Source organism: Phocoena phocoena, chromosome 10, assembly GCF_963924675.1.
Source record: "Phocoena phocoena chromosome 10, mPhoPho1.1, whole genome shotgun sequence".
Taxonomy (NCBI): Eukaryota; Metazoa; Chordata; class Mammalia; order Artiodactyla; family Phocoenidae; genus Phocoena; species Phocoena phocoena.
Window position 1 is genome coordinate 64255059 of NC_089228.1, and position 10428 is coordinate 64265486.

Here is a 10428-nt window from a genome sequence, read left to right on the forward strand (position 1 = left end):
GTAGAAAAAACATGAAGATGTTGCTTCGGCAACACTACATTCAACAATAAATTAAGTTCCATTTAAGGAAAACTGTGGTTGCACCACAATGTGAAGAAACTTAACACTACTGAACTATACACTTAAAAATGGTTAAGATGGTAAAAATAAAAATAAATAAATAGAATTCCAATATGCTAAAAATAGTTACCTTTGTATTAAGAAGTTAATTTTCATAATGACTAAATATAATTCAAATTGTTAAAAAAGAAAATAATAAGAAAAAGAAAACCTTACAAACAGACCTGGAATGCATTTTGCTAAAATGATAACCAAAGGAAATAAAGCACTGGATACATTTAAGTTAAGGAACAAGAAATATGTATACATTTGTTTGCATATATGTTCCATTTGATAAATTTTTCAAGATCGAAAATAATTTTGAGGAAGTATGTCCAATATAGTAATAAATATTTTAAGAATAAAAAAAGAAAATAATAAAGATAGGTAAATGTAAGTGTAGGTCTTAAATTAAAGGCAACCATCAAAGAACAGAATCAGTATGTATATTTTTCAGTCAAGCAGAAAACAAAATCAGTTTATCAAATGGAAGGCAGAAAAAGGGAAGAAACTATGTACAGAAATACAAAATGTGAAATGAGTTGCAAAATAAGTCTTACTATGTCAACAGTCACCAGTCAAAAAGACAGAGACTCTCATAATGGAGGAAATAAAAAGACCAAACCATGTGTTATTCACAACAAATACTCCTAAAGCAAGAAGACACATAAAGGTTGAAATTAAAAGGAGGAAAAAGATTAACCAGGTGGCAAATATGACCCAAAAGAATATTGGGCAATAATCTCAATGCACAACAAATAGAATTTAAGTTTTAATAAAAGGGCATAAAGGACAAAAGAAAATGTGTTTATATTAAAAAGAAACAGTAGAGGGACTTCCATGGTGGCGCAGTGGTTAAGAATCTGCCTGCCAATGCAGGGGACATGGGTTCGAGCCCTAGTCCGGGAAGATCCCACGTGCCATGGAGCAACTAAGCCTGTGCGCCACAACTACTGAGCCTGCGCTCTAGAGCACGCAAGCCACAACTACTGAGCCCATGTGCCACAACTACTGAAGCCCTCATGCCTAGAACCCATGGTCCGCAACAAGAGACGCCACCGCAATGAGAAGTCCGCACACCGCAAGGAAGAATAGCCCCCGCTCTACGCAACTAGAGATAGCCCACGAGCAGCAACGAAGACCCAAAGCAGCCAAATAATAATTTAATTTTTAAAAAAAGAAACAATGGAGCAAGAAGATGAGTATCAGAAATATATATAAAATTGAAACTTCAGCCTCACAACTTATAAAGCAACAACTAAAGAAAACTACAGTTAGAAGTTGTGTTTTTTGGGTCCCCTGGTGGCGTAGTGGTTGAGAGTCCGCCTGCCGATGCAGGGGACACGGGTTCGTGCCCCGGTCCAGGAGGATCCCACATGCCGCGGAGAGGCTGGGCCCGTGAGCCATGGGCACTGAGCCTGCGCGTCCGGAACCTGTGCTCTGCAACGGGAGAGGCCACAACAGCGAGAGGCCCGCGTACCGCAAAAAAAAAAAAAAAAAGTTGTGTTTTTTGCAGGGTACCTCCCTGGCGGTCCAGTGGTTAAGACTGCATTGGAGGCACGGGTTCAATCCCTGGTCAGGGAACTAAGATCCCACAAGCCAAGGCTCACGGCCAAAAAAAAAAAAGAAGTTGTGTGTTTTTAAAAATTACAGTTGGAGATTTGAACAAAACCCTCTCAAAATGTGGAAGAGAGAAAAATAAAAAGAGGTCTTGAATAGCAGAACAATCAAGTTATTCAGGCCCCAACAAATAAGAAACTGAAGAACTCTTCCAGATTAAAAATGACTAAAGATATAAGACAACTTGGGAATTCCCTGACTCTGCTTTCACTGCTGGGGACATAGGTTCAATCCCTGGTTGGGGAACTAAGGTGTCCACAAGCTGTGTGGCCAAATAAATAAATAATTTTTTTAAAAAAAGGATATAAGACAACTTACCGAAATGCATGATTCCAGAATGCAGGGCAGAAGGTTGGGGATTGGAGACTACAAGAATCTTTATTGGGAAAATTAGTGAAATTTGAATATGTACTGTGGATTAAATAATAGTATTACAACAAAGTTAAATTTCGTGAATATTATAATTCTCCTGTGTTTATATAAAAGAATATCCTTGCTCTTAGGAAATACACTGAAATATTTAGCAGTAAAGGGGCATATGTGTTTCAACTTACTCTAAGATGATTAGGAAAAAAACATTAGAGAGAGGGGCAGAAATAGAGAAAAAGAAAGCAAATATGGAAAAATGTTAAAAACTGTTGAATCTGGACAAAGTGTACACAGGAATTCTTTATACTATTCTTATAACTTTTCTGTAAGTTTGAAATTATTTTAAAATAAAAAGCTTATATTTTTCATAAATAACATTCAAGTTAAAATAGAAGTATAAAGAATAAGTTGAACTGAATAGAAATTAAATCAGTACATGTCAAAATGTGTTAGATATAACTAAAGCAGAACTTAGAGGAAATTTTTTACCTTTAACTATACTTATCAGGAAACTAAAAAAAATAAATAAAAGATGTGAATGTGAGCCATGAAATGTGAGCTAAGCATTCAACCCAAAAGTTAAGTAAAGATGAACAGAACAAACCCAAAGAAAGAAGGAAGGAAATGATAACGATAAGGATAGAGATCAATGAAATAGAGAACTGAAAGCAATAAAAGCACTAATGAAAACAAAAACTGGTCTTTGAAAATATACATATGGACGTTGTTCCAGAAAAAAAGAATGAAGAACAAAATCTGCCCAGCTCATTGTATAGAGGACTTTTTATTGTAAAAATAAATAAGGAAATATAAGAAAAGCAAATTTTATGTTCATACTTTATAAAAGTAAATATAACACCCTAAGTAAAATATTAACTAAATAAAACCAACTGTTAATATATAATTATAGGATGATCAAATAGGATTTATCCAAAGAATGCAAAGACATTTCACATCAAAAAATCTCTCAATATAATTCACTATATTAGAAGATTAAGAGGGAAAATATATGTGATGAAATAAATCAATGCTGGAAACTATTTTTTTAATTTTAAGTACAACTAAAACCCCCAGGCATTATATATATAAGACAAACATAAGAAGTCTCTGAAAGGTAGAGATAAGAAGGCAGACCATCTAGGATGCCAAGACCTGAGGAATGGCCGTCCCATGCAAGGGAAGATACAACCAGAAGGCAGACATCTGCAAGCCAGGAAAAGAGTTTTTACCGGAAACCAATCATGCTGGCACCCTGATCTCAGACTGCCAGCCTCCTGAACTGTGAGAAAATTAATTTCTGTTGTTTAAGTCACCCAATCTATGGTATTTTGTTATGGCATCTCAGGTAGACAATTACACATACCAATAATTACATTAAATGTAAATAGTCTAAATACATCAATTAAAAGAGATTGGAAGTGTTGATTTTTAAAAGGTGAACCAAAGATATGCTAACTACAAGAAACTCAATTCAAATACAGTCATACCTTGTTTTATTGCACTTCAATTTATTGCACTTTGCAGATTTTTTTTTACTAATTCAGGTTTGTGGCAACCTTGCATCGAGTAAGTCTATCAGCACCATTTTTCCAACAGCATTTTTTTTTTTTTTTTTTTTTTACGGTACGCAGGTCTCTCACTGTTGTGGCCTCTCCCCTTGCGGAGCACAGGCTCCAGACGTGCAGGCTCAGCGGCCATGCATGTGGGATCTTCCTGGACCGGGGCACGAACCCGTGTCCCCTGCATCGGCAGGCGGACCCTCAACCACTGCGCCACCAGGGAAGCCCAGCACTATTTTTATGTAAGGTATGTACATTGTTCTGTTAGACATAATGTTATTGCACACTTAATAGACTACAGCACTGTATAAATATAAATTTACATGTGCTGGGAACCAAAAAACTTATGGACTCACTTTATTGCAGTGGTCTAGAACCAAACCCACAATATCTCTGATGTATGCCAGTATAACAATACAGGTAGGTTGAAAGTAACATAGGCAAAGACTTCCCTGGTGGTCCAGTGGTTAAGACTCCATGCTTCAAATGCAGGGGACGTAGGTTCGATCCCAGGTTGGGGAACTAGGATCCCACATGCCACGCTGTGTGGCCAAAAATTTTTTAAATAAATAAAATTAACAAAATTCGAATTGATATATTTTTTAAAGTAATATTTGCAAATCATATATCTGATAAGGGGTTAATATCCAGAATCTTTTTTTTTTAACTTATGTGACACATGTGGGGTGTCTGGTTTATTCAAACAGTCAGAGGTCCCACCAAGGAACAGAAACTGACTAGCTAGGAGCTGTGGGGCCGAACAGGGCAGGGATGTCCAGGTATCAGAAAATAAAAGGAGCTCAGCTGAGCAGCCAGAGCCACGTTAGGGCCAGGCCGAGACTCATGGAGCTCAGCCCCATTCATGGCCTCAGCAATATCCAGAATCTATTTTTTAAATTACTACAACTCAACAACAATAAGTAAAACCACACAAAAAACAATTGAAAAATGGGCAAAGGACTTGAACAGACACGTCTCTAAAGATGAAATACAAATGGCCCACAAGCCTACAAAAAGATGTTCAACCTTACTACTCATCAGAGAAGTGCAAATCAAAACCACAATGAAATATCACCATTAGGATGGCTACAATTAAAAGAACAACAAAAAAAGCAGGGACTTGAACAGATATTTGCACACCCGTGTTCATAGCAGCACTATACAATAGTCAAGAGGTGGAAGCAACACAAATGTCCATCAGTGGATGAAAGGATAAACAGTATGTTGTATACACATACAATGGGAAATTATTCAGCTTTCAAAAAGGAAGGAAATCCTATCATGTGACAACATGGATGAACTTTAAGAACTTTATGCTAAGTGAAATAAGCCAGTCACAAAAACACAAATACTGTATGATTATACTTATATGAGGTATCTAGAGCAGTCAAATTCAGTAAAACACAAAGAAGCACAGTGGTTACCAGGGGCTGGGGAGAGAGGGACATGGGGAATTGTTGTTTAATATGTGCAAAGTTTCAGTTTTGCAAGATGAAGAAATTTTAGCAATTTGTTGAACAAATATGCAACAAGTGAACATGCTTAACACTAAAATGTATACTTAAAAATGGTTAAAATGGTCAATTTTATGTTAAATGTTTTTTACCACAATTTTAAAAAATTGGTTACATTTCTCTGTACCAGAAATAACTGAATTGAAAATAAAATTACAATAAGATACCAATCACAATCGCAACAAAAGCTCTAAAGTGTCCAAGAGTTAACCGATCATACCCAGATTACTGTGAAAAAGTGAATTTTAAAAAGCATAAGTTCCCTGGTGGCCTAATGGTTAGTAATCCAGGCTTTCACTGCCATGGCCCAGGTTCAATGCCTGGTCAGGGAACTAAGATCCTGCAAGCTTCGCGGTGTGGTGGGAGTGGGGACATAATGAAGAGCAAATAAGTCATTTGAATAAATAAGGACATACCCTCTGCTTTTGCATGGGATGACTTGCTCGTAAAAAGAAATCAATTATCCCCACGTTGCTCTATATATTCAGTATAACCTCAATCAAAATTCGACTTTCATTTTGAGAACTCTATAAACTTACTGTAAACCTTGTAGGGGGAAAAAAGAAAGATTCAGAAAGAGTTACAGAAACTTGGGGCAGGGAGGGGTGGAGAGGGAGAGTGTTCTCCCAGGTCCCCCAACAGGAAAGTACAAACTTGGTCTTCTCTTGCAACTGAGGTCTTGTCCAAGGCCCAAAAAAACCCCAAGTTTTGCATCTTTCTCCCCCCCAACCCACCCCCCAACCTTGGCTTCTTTCCTTCATATTGTAAATGGGCTGACTGTCCTCCCTCTGCCTTTCGGTTCCACTCTCTGCACTTTTCCACTGCCCCGGGGCGCTAACCTATATGACATCACAGGCTCCCTGCTCCCTGGCTTTCTCTTGCTTTTAGCCTTGCCCAGAGAGCAGAGGGAAGAGGAGAGTGAGGTCAGGGTTTTTATTCCCTTGGCTCCCTCCCTGCAAGGTCAGCTTAGGCTGGCTGTGTCCCTTGGACTGAAGGGTAGGGCATTGCTACTGGCAAGGCAGGGACTCTACAGGATTTGCCCTGCTCTGGGTTCTGATAACTCCTCCCATCCCCGGGGGGTAGTGACAGCTCAGCTGCTGCTAGCTCCAGGTCACTGTACTGTCCTCCACCCACTTCCTTGTAAATAGAGTCTCCTTGAACTATCCTGGTGTAAGTGCCATTCGTTTTCCATTGAGGCCTTGATACAATGAAAGTCACTTATTTCTTCATTCCCTACCCCAGTCCAGTCTGACCAGGGGGCTCATGGGAGCCCCATATGCAATGGAAAAGAGAGGCAGTGTTGGGAGAGCCAGTGAGCCCCTGTCTGGGAGCAGCCTCTTTGAGTTTGGGGCCTTTCCACTCTCTGCAGTCCCTGCAGACTGGTCTGGCCAAGGGGTGGCAGGAAGCACCAAGGAGGAATCCCCCAAGTCCTGCTCCAGGGCAGTTTGAGGACTCTTGGGAATGACGGGTACTCCATCCACGACCAAGGTGGGGGTGGGGTTTGACTTCACACTCATCTGTCATCTGATTCACCCCGTTTTACTTTGGAAACAGAATTACTTGAGAAGATGATCTAAAAATAATTTCCCTAAATAAACAGTGAGGTTAAATACCAATCCCTGTCTGTTCCTTTCACATGAATGTGTGCTGAGTAAGGAAGCAAAGAACCTGGAACACAGGAACACGCGTTCCTTCAGGAAAACACCAAGGAGACACCCTCCCAGGATGCATTTAGTATGTTTGGGTTTTTTTTTCTTAAACAACAGAGGGAATTCCCTGGCGGTCCAGTGGTTAGGACTCCTCGCTTCCACTGCAAGGGGCACAGGTTCTATCCCTGATTGGGAAACTAAGATGCCACATGCTGTGTGGCATGGCCAAAAATTAAAAATAAATAAATAAAAATAAAATAGAACAACAGAAATGTATTCTCTCACAGTTAAGGAGGCCAGAAGTCTGAAATCAAGGTGTTGAGAGGATTGGTTCCTTCTGGAGGCTCTAAAAGAGAATCTGCTTCATGCCTCTCTCCTAGTTTCCAATGGTTGCTGGAAATCCTTGGTGTTCCTTTTTTATTTTTTCCTTTTATTTTATTTTATTTTAAATTTTTATTGGCGTATACTTGATTTACAATGTCGTGTTAGTTTCTGGTGGGGTGCATTTGGTTTTATTACCATCGTCTTCAATGGTCCAAAGAAGAACCTCAAACTTGGGGTCAACACATTTGGCTAAAGTATTGGTATCTGGCCCAAGTGTTGAAGTGCCTGCCCTCATGGTCACAAACGTGTGTCCTTTACGGGTGGAGAGTTGGCCTAGATGACATATTAAGTCAATTCCAGCTTCAAGTTCAGTTTTTAAAACAAGACTTTGAAGAGAAGGGCTTCCCTGGTGGCGCAGTGGTTGGGAGTCTGCCTGCCGATGCAGGGGACACGGGTTCGTGCCCCGGTCCGGGAGGATCCCACGTGCCGCGGAGCGGCTGGGCCAGTAAGCCATGGCCACTGAGCCTGCGCGTCCGGAGCCCGTGCTCCGCAACGGGAGAGGCCACAAGAGTGAGAGGCCCGCGTACCGCAAAAAAAAAAACGAAAAAAAGACATTGAAGGGAGAGAACCAATCGTTGTGCCACTTTGATTAGATATAACACAGAAGCCCAACTCTCTCCCTCTCTCTCTCTCTGCCTCTCTTTCACGCACGCGCACGCGCACACACCTTTACTCTCCTCAAACAGTCAGGAGGTGGCGCATCGTTATCCCTCTTCTGCCTTCCTTCCAGGCACCACTCACTCGCCTGTGGAGATCTATGTGACACTTTTTTCCCACTCCCCATCTGGAAGGGGACAGCCTTCCCTATAAACCAAACACCTACGCGATTAGGGCAGAGAAAAGTTTGCACGGGGTCTCCAGAGAGGGACTGGAAGGTCTCTAATTAGCTGACTCTCTCCCTCCTTCCCCTGGCGTCCTGCTACTTTGATTTTCACTGCTGAGACCACACCCAGAGCCTTGGGAAGTACAGCGTCTCCTTCACAAATGGCCAGGCATAGACAAGACCCAAAGCCCCACCCAGACTAGACTAGAATATCAGAAGGAATTAGCTTTGTCAAACAAACAAAAACAAGAACAGCGAATGGAAAAATGAAAAAACAATATGGCAAGACTTCAAACAGCAAGTTCTTAAAGAAAGCGGGTAGTGGGGTAGAGGTGACAGATTATTTACATGATATACAAGCTAATTAATTAAATGTTGTATAAAAACTTTTTTTCAATGAAACATAAAACTGATAAAATTTGTAGAGATTAGTTTCTGAGCTTACCTATACAGATCACAGCGCATGGTACTCCACTGCTTCCTACGTTATATGGCCCAGCTCAGAGAATAGCTATTTTGAACTCGTGAGCATTTTCCCCTACCATGGACTTCTTCATGAAACTCCTTCCAGAAGAGATGCCCTGATCACAAGGATCCATCTGGGGAACCTATGTATATGGTGGAAATCAATTCACTGATTGGACAAACCCTGAGCACCTACTTTGTTGTTGTTTTTTTTTTTAATTGAAGTATAGTTGATTTACAGTGTTGTATAACTTTCTGCTGTACAGCAAACTGATTCAGTTATACAAATATATACACATTGTTTTTCGTATTGTTTTCCATTATGGTTTATCACAGGATACTGAATAGAGTTCCCTGTGCTCTACAGTAGGACCTTATTGTTTATCCATTCTATATATAATAGCTTGCATCTGCTAATCCGAAACTCCCAGCCCATCCCTCCCCCTTGGCAACCACAAATCTGTTCTCTGTGTCCATGGGTCTCGTTCTGTTTCATAGATAAGTTCATTTGTGTCATATTTTATTTTATTTTTAATATTTTTTTTTTTTTTTTGCGGTACGCGGGCATCTCACCGCTGTGGCCTCTCCCGTTGCAGAGCACAGGCTCTGGACACGCAGGCTCAGCGGCCATGGCTCACGGGCCCAGCCGCTCCACGGCATGTGGGATCTTCCCGGACCCGGGCACGAACCTGTGTCCCCTGCATCGGCAGGCGGACTCCCAACCACTGCGCCACCAGGGAAGCCCTATTTTTAATAATTTTATTTATTTATTTTTGGCTGCATTGGGTCTTCGTTGCTGTGCACAGGCTTTCTCTAGTTGCGGCGAGCGGGGGCTACTCTTCATTGTGGTGCGTAGGCTTCTCACTGCGGTGGCTTCTCTTGTTGCGGAGCACGGGCTCTAGGCGCAAGGGCTTCAGTAGTTGCAGGACGCGTGCTCTAGAGCGCAGGCTCAGTAGTTGTGGCGCACGAGCTTAGTTGCCCCGTGGCATGTGGGATCTTCCCGGACCAGGGCTCGAACCCGTGTCCCCTGCATTGGCAGGCGGATTCTTAACCACTGCACTACCAGGGAAGTCCCTGTGTCATATTTTAGATTCCATATATAAGCTATATCTTATGGTATTTGTCTTTCTCTTCCTGACTTCCTTCACTTAGTATGATCATCTCTAGGTCCATCCATGTTGCTGCAAATGGTATTATTTTGTTCCTTTTTTATACCTGAGCACCAGCTTGGTTATCAAGTCTGTATGCACAGTGCTATCCCCACACTTCTCCAGGCCCCCATCAGCACAGAAACTGTGCAGGGAGGAAGGGTCCCAGCCCCTGTGACCACCCTCCCACCCACCCACACAAACAACCATGGAGACAACAATGCAGGAAGATTCCACACACCGTCTGTCTTCTGACCCCTTCCCCCAGCTCATCAGATTCTGCTCTTATGTGTTCCTACATAGACACCCACACACATGCATCCCTAACCCCTTGTTCTCCCTCCACAATTCTCTGTTAGGCTAAACTCCTCCAATACTTACTTTCATTTCTGGTTCCTTTCGGTTGCCTAGTCTAGTAGCTAACTCTCATTCCAAAGACAATGCCACCTGTGTCCAGCAGGTGTCGCCCTTTACTGGGAACGAAGAGCACCTCTCTTCCGCTGTGTGAAATCCAGCCCCCAACGGAGGATCCCCCTTGGGTTTGGGGCGGAAGGGAATGTAAGGGGGGCTCTGAAGAGCGGTGTGCTCGACAGTATGAGGGTCCTCAGAATACAGCAGCCTAGTTACTTCCAACTCAGGTAGACAGACATCCTACAGAGAATTTGCTGTTCAACCTTGGACAAGTTATTTACCCTCTCTGAACCTCACTTTCATCTGTGACTCAGAGGGAGACCATCCTTCCTTACCAGGTGATTGTGGAGAATGAATGAGATACAACATATATCACTTAGCCCAGTG